Source organism: Capsicum annuum, chromosome 10 (genome assembly GCF_002878395.1).
Source record: "Capsicum annuum cultivar UCD-10X-F1 chromosome 10, UCD10Xv1.1, whole genome shotgun sequence".
Classification (NCBI taxonomy): domain Eukaryota; kingdom Viridiplantae; phylum Streptophyta; class Magnoliopsida; order Solanales; family Solanaceae; genus Capsicum; species Capsicum annuum.
Window position 1 is genome coordinate 15575105 of NC_061120.1, and position 16910 is coordinate 15592014.

Below are 16910 nucleotides of genomic sequence, written 5' to 3' on the forward strand. Positions count from 1 at the left end.
GAATGTTGGTCTTAAATAGACCTTTGTAGTGACCACTATAATAGGTCCCACCTCGAGCTATACAAATTTTTGAGTTTGATTCTTTAACACTAATCCAATGTTCATATTTGATTAATTGAGGTATTTTGAGTTTCAAATTAAAATCCCAGTAGTAGTAATTAGCAGCCTACGATATTATGGGGAGGGCATTAAGCCCAAAGGTACCTAGACTCAAACCATTTCTTCTTTTGATCACTCAGGGACAAGCAATGGTAAATCGATATCTATTGTATCGATCAAATCCATTGTTACCAATAAACGCTTCGATATTAATGTACAGCCCGGGTATTGACGAAATTTTATGAGAAAATCTATGTGAGATCACATGTATTAAAATTTGAGAATTAAAAATAGTGGGCTCGGGTTGACATCATCCCACTATAAAAGAATTTATTCTGCTATAGCGGTGAACCGACTACTATAGCAGGATGACAGCTCAGAAAGCCCACTTAAACGAGATTTATTTCCCTTCCCCGTTCTTGGCTGAAATAACAACATGAGAGACTCCAAAAACCCAGCGGGTTGCCTCTCATGTCTTGGAACCATTGAGAAAAGGAGAAAGAGGTGAGGATGGATCCAAACCCAATAATTGAGAATAACATATTCACAATCTTGACATCCGATTGGAAATGACATTGGTTCGTCCTTCTTACATCTAGTTAACATTCAGGTTAGCCAAGGTTAATTTCGTAGCATAGATTCGGGTTAGAAAGCATGAATGTAACATGGATGGATGAGAGGCTTCGTGTCAAGGCCTTCGGGCATGAAGTTTGGATAACTTAAACTGGTTAATATTCGGGTAGCATATATTATGGGTTATCTATATAATTATGTATTTTAGGTTGCATGTGTGCTATCAATTGGTGTATCCTTGTCGTGACTCGTATGTGTTATGGTGGAAAGATAAATTATCGGGTAATAGCTAACAAAGAAAAGGGATGGTACTAAGTAAGGTGTGGGAAAGTTTTCGAACAACCGAGGATGGTAATACTGATTAAAGTCTTTGAAGCTTAGGATTGTGGATGTGTTTTGGTTAAAGCCCCATCGATAATGTAGGTAATGGTATTGTAGTTTAATTTAGTTTGTGTTATATGTGCATGTTAACAACTTTGTAGTATGACTTGTTAGTACATGTTGTTTGATGTGGTCTTTACAATGATTAGCAGTTGTTATATGATTTTTGACCTACCTTACTTACTAAATGTAGAATGTTCGATATTTAGAATGTTCTTATGAGCATTTAGTGGAATAATGTTGGCAGGCACTTGTGTCTGAGATTTTAGTATATGGACGAAAATTATCTCTTGCAGGTCATGGCTAGAGGGAGATTGCATATCCCTTAACGTGTATGTATGAGAGTCAGGTGAGTTTGATGGTTACATAAGTGAACTGGGGACTATGCTTATATGCTTGATGTATGTGTACATATTTGGAAATTTATGTGATCCAGGTACTTGTCATATGTTGGAAACTATTGAAGTCAAAGTTATTGAATTGGTTGTGATTTAACTGTATAATTGTTTGCATGTATTGACTTAGCTTGATTGAACGTGACTTGGTGATATTTGATTGATTTGTGATGCTAACCCTAACTGTTTATTTGTCTTTTGTATACAGAGTGTATGTCGGCTTGGGTATGGGATAACCTAGGGCATTATAGTTTAGTTAAGTGTGAACTGCTTACGACTTAATCCTTATTTCTTATTAGGGCTGACTTATTAGGTTACCTCTGGTGGTGGAAGTCCACATAAAGTTGGGACTAATTAAAGAGTTTCATGTCGGCGAGATAGCGATGGGGATGAATGTAATTATGGGGTGAATCCGATTTGATGACCGGAGAGCCTGGTGGGCAGGTCATATGCCCAAGTGGGCCTTTCTTGAATATAATAGGTAACTTGTTAGATTCTTGACCTAGGTTTGAGGATTTTCTTTATTGTAATTGTCCTGTAAGAGTTAAGTCAACCCTCAGTATAAGGCCAGACTTAGCAGACTAGGATGGTAGGATCGTGGAAGAGGGATAGAGTGGTGTCTCGAGAATCATAAACAGAAGATAACAAAGGGGCAAAAGAGATCATACTAATTGGGTAATGAGTTTAAAGCATATATGTTTCCTTTTGAATGTTTATGTTATATTGTGTAATTTGATTTGGGTCGACCGATGAGGCTTACCAGTACGTGTGGTTTGTGCTGATGTTACACTTACTATACCCTTTTTGAGGTATAGTCTTTTGTAGGAGTCAATGATGGTATTGCGGTAGTGATCCTTCGACAGTTTTCACTTTCTTACTTACAGTGGAAGTTGTGTCTTGTGCATTTTCCTCTTAGCAGCTCTTGTACCTGTTTAGACTAGATCCTAGGATAGTTTATTTTCGCATTAATTTCACGAATTATGTAATAACGGTTGATTATTTTTATTTAATATTGACTTCTGCATATCTCCTTAAGGGGTGTAAGGGATACTCCTATCTAGGTGGATTAGAATAGGTGTCCTCACGATCCGGTGATTAGGATCGTAATAGTTCCCGACATTTGGTTATGCGGAGCATATGCAGACTGCGGTTCACACATTTTCTTATGTGGTTTGCACTTATGTGGAGAGTTGCGACTCTTCAGCACTACGAGTGTATCTGTCACGATCCAAATGACCGTGAGGGCTCTCATACTAATCCTACGGTGAGAGAACCATACCTTACCAATCTAACCCAAACATTAACCAATTCATTTAATACAAATAAGACGGAATAATAAGTCTCAAATTTAAATAGATAAATATAGAAATCCTGATTATTACATCTCCCAAAATTTAATGTATAATAAGTCTAGATCGACAGTGACTCATTCCAATCAATGAAAAATTTGAACCCGACATAACGACGCAACAGAATCTTGTTCACCTACATCATCATTCGACAAATGATTAGTGAAATCAAAAGGATGATGACTTACCAGTGATTTTATGAACGACCTATATCGCGAAACAGAAACAATAACGCACAAAATAAAACCACAACAAAATAAAATGAATGAGTGAATGTTGCATAAACTTCAAAATAAGTAGAAATTTATAAAAATAACAATGTATACTTAATAAAGATTAAAAACACACAAGAGAGAAGAATGCATACACCCTAAGAGAGAAGAATGCATATACCCTTTAATGGAGGTTATTTGATCAAAGAGGGAAAAGTGTTCTTGTGTTTTTTTTTCAAGCTCAATTTCTCCAAAAATGGAGGAATTTGAAAATCGTGCAACATGCACCTCACAAGTTCTTTAAAAAAAAAAAAAATACTGTTTTGTTAAACTTAGAAGTGGGTGAGATTGTAATTAGCTTGGGCAGCAGATCTAATGCGGGTATTTAATTTGGGCTGGGACATCTGGAGATAAATATTTCTGAATTTGATCTAATTTATATACTTTTTCCATAAATAAACGACTATTTGATTATTCGTTCATACATTCAAACAATAGTAAATCGAGATTCAAATCAATTAGCCCGATAATATGAAATAATGAATCAATACCTAAATCATTGAACCAATATCCTAGACCAATAACTCAATTATCGATTAAGATGATCGACTTACTCATTTGCACGCCCTATCACATTACTTCAAATTACTCCCTCTGTTTCGTTTTCCTCATCTTCTATATTAAAAATAATTATTTTAATTTACTTGTTTAGATTATGAAATTAAAAAAAAAATTATTATACTCTTTCTTTTTCTACCCTATATATTAAATAACTACATAAATAATAATAATTAAATTTAAAATTTTAAAACATCATTACTCCCCCATTCCTTTTTATTTATTTTTCTTGGGTTGCATTTTTGTTCCTTTTTAAGCGCTCCTTTAATTTTTCATAAATAATTTGATCAATATCTTCCTACTATACCCTTGTTCAAATTATTAAGATCATTGATTGAGAGGTTTTTTTTAATCTATTTAATTACTAATTTGAAAAGAGGAACAAAATTAATTAAGGGTATATTAATGAAATTAATTTTAATTTTCTATGAGTGAGGACTTTATTAATAGATATGTCCAACCTAGTTCAATTGAGTATTACTAGTTCTTAAAAGTTTCTGCTTCATCTTATGTAAGGGTGGTATTAATCTCTATGAGGTTCATTCCTTTGCTGAAGAATAAGTAAAACTTCAGTTAGTAATATTCATTTGCTGGAGAAAATCATGGACTTATATAATTTAATTTAACATATCGTTAAGTACTTGGAGTAATACTCCGGTGGAATCGATTACACAGCACCTGGTGAGTGATTTAGGTGAGCTGAAGTGTGACCGATCCAAAGTTTACTTAAGAAACTATGTTAAATTTACTTAGAAAGCTCCGAATCAAAAGTCAGCAGTTTGGGAAGCTTACCGCAAATCCAAATCGAAATAAGGATGTCCATTTCAGAAGTACAAATGCTCCTATTAGCAGATTAATCAAAACTTTAAGTACCAATTAAGGTTTCAAGCTATTGCATAGCAATAGCTAGAATTGAAAGAATAGTAGAAGATACTATGTTTATCTTTGAGAAGATCTGAAAGACGGGAGCTACAATCTGAAATGGAACTCACATGCTAATTGAGACCGTCATAACAGTAGCTACATCAAGCGGAGGAGGCACATTTGATTTAAGGACGAAGAAGGAACAATGGTAGAGACGTTACTTTCCTAATTTGAGGGTCCAGAAAGTTCTTTCATTTTCCTTTTGTTATTTTCTTTTGTTTGTTGCCTTTTTTATGGTGGGCCGGGTCAATTTTGGGCCCGGTTTGTAAAGACTTGTTTTGTTTTAATAAAAGGGCCTTAAGCTTGATCTTAATTACAACCAAAAAAAAAAAAGGCATGTCCAACTCAAAAAGAGCAAATAAAAAAGAATGAAGTAATAAAATTAATTTGGTAAATATATTCCGATAATTTGAAGTTTAATTACAGAAAATATTGATATTTTGCATAACTATTGAAAATTTGAATTTGGGATCTATCGAGATACATAATTAACTCTCGATACATTCAATTAAGATATGTTTTTTCTTTTGTAAAGATAATAATAGCTCCCAATATTTTTATTTTTATTTTGAGTCTGTTGAGATACATAATTAACTTATGATACATTCAACGAAGATATACAATTAATTGAGATATTTTTTAATTACTTTATAAAAGTGAAAATTTGTATAAATATTACAAGTTATGGTGTATATTTATGTTATTGTTTGTAATTATTTTTTAACTTGAACTCAAAGGTGGTAGATGTCTCATAAAATTAATCAAGTATATATATATATATATATATTACTACTATTAATAAGAGTGAAGAAGCAGACAGCTCTTCGTAAACATGTCTGCTTCTTCACCTGCTTTAGCTGCTCCGTAATTTTATTATATTATCTCTAATTAATTATTATAAGTCATTTATATATAAGAAAATTAATAATACCTAGTTAACAAAAAAAAGTAAAATAGACGTTTATGACATGTCTATTTCAGCTGCTTCAATCGTAATTTTATTATATCACCTCAAATTAATTATTATAAGTCATCTAGTTATTAAAAAATTAATAATATTTAATAAATAATAAAATAGAGATAAATGATAAATCAATTCTTGATGTTTTAAATTAATAGGACATCTTATATGAGACTTATTTAAAAAAATTCACAAGTATGTTTGCTCCATGATTTTACTATATTACCCGTAATTAATTATTGTAAGATATTTACATATAAAAAAAATTAATAATATTTAATAAAAAGGGTAAAATAGACATTTATGGCATGTCTACTTCAGCTGCTTCAATCGTAATTTTACTAAATCATCCCTAATTAATTATTATAAGTCATGTAGGTATTAAAAATTTAATAATATTTATTAAAAATAAAATTGACATAAAATAATAAATTAATTTTTGATATTTTAAATTAACATGACATCTTATATGAGACTCATTTAAATTTTTTTCACAAATATTTTCTCATAGTAATTTTGATATATCTCTTCTAATTAGGTATTATAAGTCATTTAGGACATATCCACTTCGCTACTTCAATCATAAAATTTGATTGACTCTCGAATTTATTTCAGTGCTACTTAAATTGGAATAGAGGAAAAAGTACTTTAAATCATAATAATAAATTATTTTAAGAATATAATTAAAGTAACATATATTATTTGAAAATTACATACAAATATTATAAATTACAATAGCTAACAATTTAAAATATTTAAAAACATATTAAAAATTTGATTGATTATCTAAATTATATTTGTGTCACGTAAATTCGGGATGGTTTTGACATTTTATAATTTGCATGTTTTATTGTTTTAATTTAGTAATTTATTGATCCAAATGATGTTTTCGAATTTAACATGTTTTAAAAATTTAGTACTTTGTTTATTTTAATTTATTCACTTTATTTTGGTAAAATATTATATATTAAAAAATTATGTAAAAATATAATTATAAGTCTTAACTATTAACATTTTAAAAACATATAGTAAAAAATATGATTGACTTTTGAAATTCTAATAGTGTCACATAAATTGCGATAAAGTAAGTAACATAAATTATTTGAAATTACATTAAAAGATAATAAAATCACAAAGATTAGCAACTTAAAATATTTTAAAAAAATATATTAGTAGGAAAAATTTGACTGACTCACTAAATTTTAAAATTGGGACAAAGCGAGTAACATAAATTACTAAATTACATAAAAGATGCTATAAATCACAATGATTAGCAACTTAAATTATTTAAAAATTTATGTTAATAAAAATTTGATTAACACTCCAAAGGTTATTTGTGCTACATAAATTGAGATAACGTAAATAACATATGTTGCGTCCGTGCTGACACAGATTACTGTATCTAGTATATATATAAACTTGAATTCAAAGTTTTCCCAAAATTGAAAAGATGTTTCACACTTGAATTCAAAGTTTTCACACTTGAAACACCTTATATTAACCAAGTTTGGTTGGTCTACTGGTTAGCTCACTAGTCGCTTAAGTAAATGTCGAAAGTTTGATTCCGCATTGTGCATACAGAAACCAATTGACCAGCGGCAAATCCTTAAATGGAGCTCAAATCTGCGATGAATTAGTCCCCCCCAAAAAAAAACACCTTATATTATATAAAAATATATACTCTCCAGTAATATGTGTCGTCATTTTTTTTTAATTCATTTTTAAAAAAATATTTTTTTTAATTTGATAACTATTTAAATTACTGAGTCTCAATTAATAAGACAGGAACAATTTTGTAAACTTTACAAAATCGTCGGTCAAAACGACACATAAAATTGCACGGAGAAAAATACTAAAACAACGCATTTTGCTAGCACCGATTCGGTGATTCCTTTTCCTTCTTTTTCTAATCAAATTCGCAATCTCCGTCACCATCGCCGCCGCAATCCACCGTTCCCTCCTCCGTCAACATTGCCGCCGGTCTGGCGAGACTGATCCGTTTCGTGTATTGCAATGAGAAAGGGAAGTTCCAGGTAGATCCTGAAGCACTTGCGATACTTCAACTCGTTAAAGAGCCTGTTGGAATTGTCTCCATTTGTGATCATGCTCATCAAAGCAAGAGCTTTAAGCTTAATATCATCACAATCACAAGAACTCTGGATCAAAATAAGTCATTTTTTAAATTAATTTATCATAATATATATTTTTTGAAACTTCATCAAATTAGAATAAATGTTGTTCCCAATAACATATTATGCTTAAAAAAAAAATTTAACGAACCAGATAACGTTAAAATATGAATCGTTACTGCCAGTAATGTTTTTGACATAAAACGCTACTGTGAGTAACGAGACTCTCCAACTCTGCCATATTTAAAGTTTTGTACAAATTTGACGTTAAATTTGTTACGTTTTAACTTTAAAACATTACTCCAAATAATGATACTATCAAATCAACTCAAAACTACAAGTGACAACAAATTATTGTTAGTCACATCTTAGAGTGGTCACATGTTGAAATGTCGTTTATTGTTAATTGTTATTATCAGTCACATCTTAGAGCTAAAATATTATTGGCGGTAACACATTTTATTGGTAAATCAATCACCAGAATTCCAACTTTGCGGGGCCGTAATTTGTTTCAATAGAACTGCTACCCAAAGTAAGGTTTTTAATTTAAAAAGTGACTACTAATAACAACTTTAATGCCAAAAATTCTAACGCCACAAAGCTTTGAGTTGATTTGATAGTATCGTCACTCGGAGTAACGTTTTAAAGCTAAAACGTAATTGACAATAATGAATTTAACGTCAGATTTGTACAAAGATTTTGATGTGGCAGAGTTACCGAGTCTCATTACTCAAAGTAACGTTTTTGACACAGTAACGTTTTATGTTAAAAATGTTACTGACAATAACGATTCCTATTTTAACATCATCCACGACTCTTTTTGGTCTGTTAACTTTTTTTAAAGCATAAAACGTTACTGAAAACAACATTTATACTAATTTGGTAAAATTTAAAACAAACATGCTACTTTGATGAATTGATTTAAAAAATCACTTATTTTGATCGAGAGCTCTAAACACAAATGCTTCTTCAGAACTGTATTGGAAGAAGTCGGAATAGTTTTTCCAACGTCAGTATGCTGTGATATTTTTGGGAATGAGCGTTTTCATTTGGTTATGATCGATGATTCAATGCATCTGCACCAACACACGATCCGGATATCCGATGCAAAGTATTTGTCGTTGTACTTGGACCAACTGAAGGTGCAAAGAACACGTCTACTTTTTTGTACTGTTGAACATCTGGTGCTTGTCTGGAGGTTGAACGGTGAGATTTACTCTCAGCGAGTTCCACATCAGGAATTACAGGTTCGTCCTTCACTGTTACCATACCTCCCTCCATCTTTTCTGGCATCTTTAGAAACGTCAGACACAGGCAATCTTAAGTTTTTTCTTTTGCCAACTTATGAACGAACTGCGCTTACCTTTCGATCAAAAGCTTCAACCATGATGTTCAGCCCGTCTATTTCAAACCGTATAAGCAAATACTTCTCGCTCCATGCACAAGCACATGGCTGCTTGGAATGAAGAAGCCAAGTATATTTATGTGGAGAACATTTGCAGCCAATGGCAGAAAGGTATTGATGATAGAAGCATGTAACACGCTCCCGTTTGGTGGTAGCATAGAAGCACAAAGATATTTCCTTTCTCTCAGTTCAGTGGCAACCCGAGTCTATCCAATATGAAATGAAACGATCTATCATATTTGAAATAACATAACTAGTCAGTCAGTAATGCTTACATCTCTTACGAGAGTTTTAAACTCAGCATGACACGAGCCCCTACTCCTTACTAAGGGACCGATAGCATAGTAACTTCCTCACAAAATGAGGGACCAATGAGGGACCAACGGAAGCTAAGTCTCAACCTCTGGATTAAGGACAGGGATCTGCTAACAACAACAAGGAACATACCTAGTGAAATCCTACAAGTGGGGTCTGGGGAAGGTAGAGTGTGCGCAGACCTTACCCCTACCTTGTGGAGGTAGAGAGGCTGATTCCAAGACCTCAGCTCAAGTTAATCAAGTAGCTGTGAAAAGAAAACATGACAGTAAAGCAAACCTGACAACTAATAAGAAAAGCAGTACAGACTAAAGAGCATCCAGAAAAGGAACAGAACCAACAACAGAACATGCATACCAAAAAGATAGAATTACGCAGGAGTTATTGTTGAAAGTGGTGTAACGAGTAGAGAGGGAAAACAGTTATGGTTGATAACAAAATTAGAAGTACAACACAACAAGGAAAGGAAGAAATGACAATGTCAAATGAAACGAATAAGTAGCAGAAAGCCTGTTAGAATTGATGTTCAGGAATTTGGAATGGCTCCTTATATAGAAGTCATTTATATAGAGGCATACCTGGAGTGCCTTCGTTAAATAACCATAGTTCCGACAGACTGCCCTCCATTTTGCATTATCAAAAGAATTTTTGTTTTGCCGTGTAAGTTCTCCTAAAGACCTAGTTGCTTCTGCAGCTGCTTCAAGCAACAGCTTATCATGGGAGATTGATGTCTTTCTGTCCTGCTCACGGTAAAGTTCCACAGCATTCTGACCATGTGGTAACCAGTCAAAGGGAGCAAACTTTTCGAGTTCATAACAATTAAATCCACAATCGAACTCTGCATGGTATGCTCCGGGGAGAATGAGAACAAACTCCCTCGGATTTTGCACACAACGATAAACAGGTATATCCTCTGAAGTCAATATAGAAGGAGAGAATTGTGTGGCCTGAATCGAATATAAGGGTTAATCGATCAAATGGGAGGTAATAGACAAACTTTTCATCTACGGCATGAAATATATAACAAAATCAAGTACATTATAATTCTCTCTCTTCTGAAATGAAAAGGAGATTTTAGACTGTCCTTGTCAAACTTGAAGCATACAATCGCCCAAGAAAGAGGTACAGGAAATACATGGCACTGAATAGAATGTTTACGAGACAGAAGTCCCCAATAATTGTTTTTCTTCTTTCCTACTCTATGATGATGGCAAGAATTTATTCGCTGAAAGAATAAAATTCCAAAGTTAACGAGGACAAGAATATTTAATAAATTCTCAAAATACTATAGTCACTTCAACTTCTTCTGGATAACTTCTGATTCACCAAAGATTACTACCCCCAACCCAAACAAACTCCTTCAAAACCACACACAAAAAAAATTAAAGCAGACAAAATCATGTTTGCAATATAAATTACCAAGAGGAGTATTATTCCACCATCGCACCAAATACGTCCTCAATTTTTTTAATAAGGCACAACAAAAAATTCTTCATTCTCTTCATGGAAGTCCTGAATTTCGTTCAAGTAACGGATCCAGAGATCATTTGGATTCGATTAGGAGAGTTCATTTTATTAGTAAAATTGAAAATAGAACCAGCTAAATGTTCATTCCTTTCTTTCCAGTAAAAGGCAAACAAAAACAACATACCCAGTGTATTCCCACAAAGTGGGGTCTAGGGAGGGTAAAGTGTACGCAGTCCAATACCACTACCTCAGATGAAGTAGAGAGATTGTTTCCGATAGACCCCCTGGCTCAGGACAAATAACAGTATAACACGCAGAAAACATAAAAACAAACAACAAAATGGGATAACACACCACTAGTTAATAAAAGAAACAAAACGCCCACAGAGTAGTAAAAGGCATTTCCTAATTAAATTAATGAAAAATAACTTCACGAATTTGAAACTCACAAGGTTGTGAAGCAAACAAGGATGTGCTGGTAACCCCATAAAATATTCTCGGGGCACCAAAGTGTATGTAGGATAGCAAATATAAGTGGTGCTCTTCAGTTCTCTAAGGAGGATGGAAAAAGAAGAAAATATAGGCAATTAATCAATCAAAAAGAAAACGCTAACAAATGAACTTATGATCATAGTACTTTTTCCTCCCAAGAGAGATACTGCCCCGAGAATGATGATGCCCCTTCCCAGAATAAACAAAGACACAAGAAAAAATTCCCAAGAATATTTCGAATTAAAAGAACAGAAGTCCTTGCTCAATGAAAAGACTGTAAATCTTACCCAGTGATTTGACGAAAAACACATTCCGACAGAGAGCCAGGGAAGCAAAATAGAGGAACTGCTACAACTCTCAAAGCAGAGAAGAGAATCTTGAAGCTTAGGCGTAATGTTCAAGTTCCAACCTGATTCCACATGCTGGGGACAATCAGTTACATCCCGTGGATTGGTTTTAAGTGGAAAACCACTAGTTTCCGTACCATTCCCACGGAGCACCTAATAAACCAAATTGACCACGAAAAGTAAGAAAAATGATAGAAGGAAAACGTGTTTGATGGATCCTTAAAAAAGAAAATTGCACTTCCAGAGAAAAACCGTAATTTCTTCAGTTGGATTCTCGATAATCCTCCAGTATTCTCCTTCAATATCAGGAATAGATGGTTCTGACAGCATCTTCATTGTTGTTTGACACTGTGATCTGATCTTCCTTGACAAAGTACTGCCTCTTGAAATGATCAGCGTAATTCTTGAAAGCTTTCAGCTTAAACTCTCTACTTCTTCGAAGGTAGCGGTATGGTCTGCGTACATCTTATCCTCCCCAGACCCCACTTTGTGGGAATACATTGGGTTTGTTGTTGTTGATGTTGTTTCAGCTTAAACTTTGGCCCACTTTCGAATTCAAAGTGTTCCTTAGAACAATCAAATTGTTTAAGTTCCACGTCGTGTCCAAATCTGACTTCATACTTAGGATTTTCTGCCGTCTATTACTCGTCTTCTTATGGGCTCCCGCAAGTCTTTTCCTGAAAAACAGACTCGGGAGGTCACTAATGCGCTGGATATGGGTGTTGACTCCATACCTTGTGTCCTCTTCGTTAAAGCGGCAAGGTGGTTTCCAGGAAGAGGGAGGAACAATACGGCATACTCCATAGTTCTTGATATGTGGAAGGATGTTTGCAATATACTTGAGAGTATCTTCAAACTCCTAACATAAGATTTAATGCTATGAAAGCAGCATCCAGAGTACTTGTTTATGATGTAATAGAGGGCATATACCAGGCTGAAAGAAAGATGGGAGTGTCAAGGAATACCTCCTCAGTAGGATGGAATACAGGAGCCTCATCAAGTGAAGGAATCCGTGCCAATTCTGGAAGACTTCTTGCAATAACCTGTGGAAAAAGCATAAAAGAAACATCATAAGCTCAATGGTAACTGAAAACAAAAAAAGACAGATGAGGACCGCAACTAAATTTTGGTTAGAAAACATTTAATTCTTGTCTTGAAACCAAATATTATACAATATTAAGGAAGAATGAACCTTCTGGCAGTTGTGACAACTGGAACATCCTCAAATCACTCCTTTGGGAAGATAAGCACATGAAGACGAACTCTGAGAAATAAATTGAACCCAGAGACAATCAAATGACCAAACCATAATTTCTAACTAGCAGCGCTACATGCCAACAATTACACAGAGATACAGTAGATGCTGCCACATTCTTTGACCAGCCACCACAAGCGAAGATGCAACCAGATAGGCCTCTAACTCAATAGATCAATGGACCTCAACTTCCAAGTAATGCACGAGACAATCAAATGAAGAAAAGAAAACCCGTAGAAAACAGACAAGAACATCATCCTTGACCAATACTCAAGCCCACTTGCCAAGACATATGTTTTGATAAAGCCTATCAACACAGTTTCAGTGTACCACATTGATTGAGGAACTGATTATTGACTCCTTATATGGTCTTGGACAACTCTCACCTAATGGGATAACATTTTATGCTGACTTAGGTTTAAAGTTCATTTTCTTAACATGGTACCAAAGACACACATCCTCTTGTTCATTTGTTGAGCATCATGCTATGTCGTCCACACTTCAAATGTCCAGGTTTAGGCGCTACATTGAATGTTGGAGTTATTAACTATCTTTATCTCTTGTTACTAATTATAATTTGAATAAGTCTCTGATGTTTGGGGTATATTTTGGGAATAGTAACAGACAGTTAGCTTCAGTTAGTTAGTTGTAGATAATGTGCAGGTAGTGGCCTGCACTTTAGGTCCAGTTAGTTGTATATTGTGTATTTAAAAGCTTGCTGCTAGAGTTAATAGAATCATCCTTTTGATCTCCTTCTCTGAATCTTTATATGGTATCAGAGCTCTCATAAGCTCCACCGAGTCAGATCCATTTCATTCTCCTTAATCTTTCTCATCTATGGTTCCAGTTATTGATGCTACTGATGTCAGTGGTTCTGCAGTTTCTACCACCACTCATGTGGTACAATTTAATCCTGTTGCTCAGTTACTTATTAAACTACAAGGTAACCTCAACTTCTCAACATGAAAAGCACAACTTGTAATGCTACTAAATGGGCATCAACTCATGGGACATTGATGGAACCACAACTGCTCCATCACCTACTATTACCCGAAATGGTCTTACTGTACCAAATCCCAGTTATCAGATCTGGTTCTCTCAGGATCAATTGATCCAACAAGCAATGATGGCATCGGTCGATCCTACAATTGCTCCAACTGGTGCAACAGCACCATCTGCTAACAAAGCATGTGAACTCCTTCACACAACCTACACCAACAAAAGCCATACTCGCATCTTCAGCTTGCGAGATCAACTGCAACCCACCAGGAAGACTTCCAAAACCATTGTAGAATACTTGCAGGAGGTTCGTTCCCTCTCTGATACTCTTAAAGTTGTTGGTTCACCTGTCAATGATGATGAACTTATTGTCAAAATTTTAAGTGGCCTTGGCCCTGAGTATCGTGAAATCTCTGATGTGATATGAGCATGAGACTCTCCTTTGAGCTTTGAAGAATTGGCGTGTTGGACTTCTGGGCAACAATAGCTGTGATCATAGAATTATTTCACAAGCTCACAGATCATGAGCTTTTCCTAAAACATCAAGATCTGGAAAAACCATCTATGATCACAGCTATTGTTGCCTAGAAGTCTAACACGCCTCCGCAATTTAGCAGGAACAATCCTCGCTTCAATAATCAGCCATGGAAACCATCTTATCTCGACAATGGAATTCCAACAATCAACAATCAAATTCCAACAATCAGCAAATCAGGCGACAATCTCAGCAATTTGTCAGATGTCAATTGTGCCAAAAGTTTGGTCACACGAAAGATGTTTGTCGCTCTAAGTCGCACAATCATTTTGAAGTGAAGGCTAACTTTGCATCTAGGCAGCAATCATCTGGAAACTCTTGGGGTTTAGACTCTGGAGCAACTCACCATGTCACTGTCGAACCTCACAACCTTGAAGAGTATATAGGAACAGAAGAAATTTCTATGGGTGACGGTAAAACCATTCCCATCACTCATACTGGTTCAACTCTAATTCAGGCATCTAAAACTGCTTTTTCTAACACACTTTGTGCTCCATTAATCAAAAAAAATCTCATCTATGTTGCTAAGTTTTGTCAAGATAACCTCACGTCTATTGAATTTTTCCTTTTACTTTTGTTGTGAAGGACTTGCATACTCTGAAGTCGCTGGTACAAGGCCGAAACAAAAATGGACTGTATGAGTAGCAGTGTTTGCTATCCAGGAAACTCTACATTCACCTTGCCTCCACAAAAGCCCCACTTCAACTTTGGCATTGTCGATTGGGTCATCCCCCTCTAGAATTTTAATTTTATTTTGAGAAAATTTTCTTTACCTGTTGTTGCTAGCAAAGAAAAGTTTGAACTTTGTAATGCTTGTTCTTCTAATAAAGCGCATCGTTTTCCATTCCAACGACTCACTTTGTCTGGTAATTTTCCTCTCCAGATTATCTCTAGTGATTTATGGGGACCATCGCTCATTTTATCACTCGACAAAAAGTTATAGTATTGCATTTCTATTGATCAGTATACCAAATATACTTGGTTTGTATACAATTCAAAATAAAAGTGAGGTTGCATCAATATTTCCTACGTTTCATCCTTTAGTAGAAAATTTCTTCAAAGCAAATATTTCTTCAATTTATACAAATGGAGGGGGTGAGTTCATAGATCTTCAACCCTATCTTCAAAAACATGGCATTGAACACTTAGTTTCTCCTCACTACACACCACAAATGTTGCCATAACTGAACGTCGACGTCTTCATATTCTTGAAACTGCTAAAACCCTTCTTCATGAAGCATCCTTACCCTCTGAACTTTGGCCTTTTGCCTGTCAATATGCAGTCTACCTTATTAACCGACTTCCCACTCCCATCCTTAATAATGAGTTAGCCTACCAAATATTATTTGGTCAATCTCCTGACTATAGCACCCTTAACGTTTTTGGTTGTCTTTGTTACCCATGGCTTAAACCTTATACCAAAAATAAACTTGAACCCTGGTTCACCCCGTGTGTGTATTTAGGTATCTCTTAGACTCACCATGCTTATATGTGCTTTGACCCCGTCCAGTCCAAAATTTTCATAAGTCGTGATGTTCAATTTTTCGAAAAAGAATTTCCTTTAAACAATTGTTCATCCATTTACGAAAACATACTTCTCAATTAAGTTGGGAAGTTATTGACTATAAAGAGGACACTCCTTCAACAATTCAAACTACTCCTCTATCTATTCCATCCCTTATTCCAGTCCATATAGAGTCCAACTACAACAATAAAACCTATTCCCCTGGCAATGCTCACTCTAACAGCAACGACCAAGTGCCAGCAGCTCCAGAGATATCAGGTAATACACATCTCCCTATTCCTTCTTCTAATCAACTTCCTGCCCCTTCTCCTCCTGCGCATAGCACTGCTACACGTAAGCCTTTGCTCATATGCCAGAGACGAAAAACCACAAACCTGCAATCCCACCAACCAATCCCAACCACCAGTGAAGTCACTCCTTCCCTGCCACCCCAACAAAGTTCAAATCCCACAAACCAACTGATCCCTCTCCTTCAATACCTGCTGCCCCGATTCCACCACCATCTTCAAATCGTATTATAACTCCATCCCAGAATAGTATCTTGAAGCCTAAAAGAAAACTTTCTTTTCGACCCATTTGGCACCGACGCCTGTAACTTTCAAATAGGTTGATAAACATAAAGAGTGGAGACAAGCAATGAAAGTTGAATATGATACTTTAATAAAAAATCAGACTTGGGAGCTCGTGTCCCGAAACATGTCAACAAATGTTGTGGATTGCAAATGGTTGTATAGGATCAAGAGAAAAGCAGATGGTTCTAGAGATCGTTTCAAAGCCCATTTAGTTGCAAAAGGGTTCACTCGGCGTCCTGGCTTAGATTTTCATGAAACGTTCAGTCCTGTTGTCAAACCGACAATCATAAGATTGGTGCTATCTATAGCTGTGCAACACAATTGGCCGATCCATCAACTTGATGGCAATAATGCTTT

At 35.0% G+C, this 16910-nt stretch overlaps 1 long non-coding RNA gene and 1 pseudogene across 1 annotated transcript; both read right to left on the reverse strand.

Annotated features, from left to right (window-relative positions):
* Positions 1–2778: 2778 nt before the first annotated feature.
* On the reverse strand, positions 2779–4869 carry LOC107845819. The gene is made up of 2 exons (XR_001667006.2): positions 4420–4869; positions 2779–2933 (listed from the first exon to the last, which is right to left on the reverse strand). It is a non-coding gene; the product is annotated as an uncharacterized LOC107845819 (long non-coding RNA).
* A 3627-nt stretch (positions 4870–8496) lies between these two features.
* LOC107845818 lies at positions 8497–13418 on the reverse strand (annotated as a pseudogene).
* Between the last annotated feature and the right edge of the window lie 3492 nt (positions 13419–16910).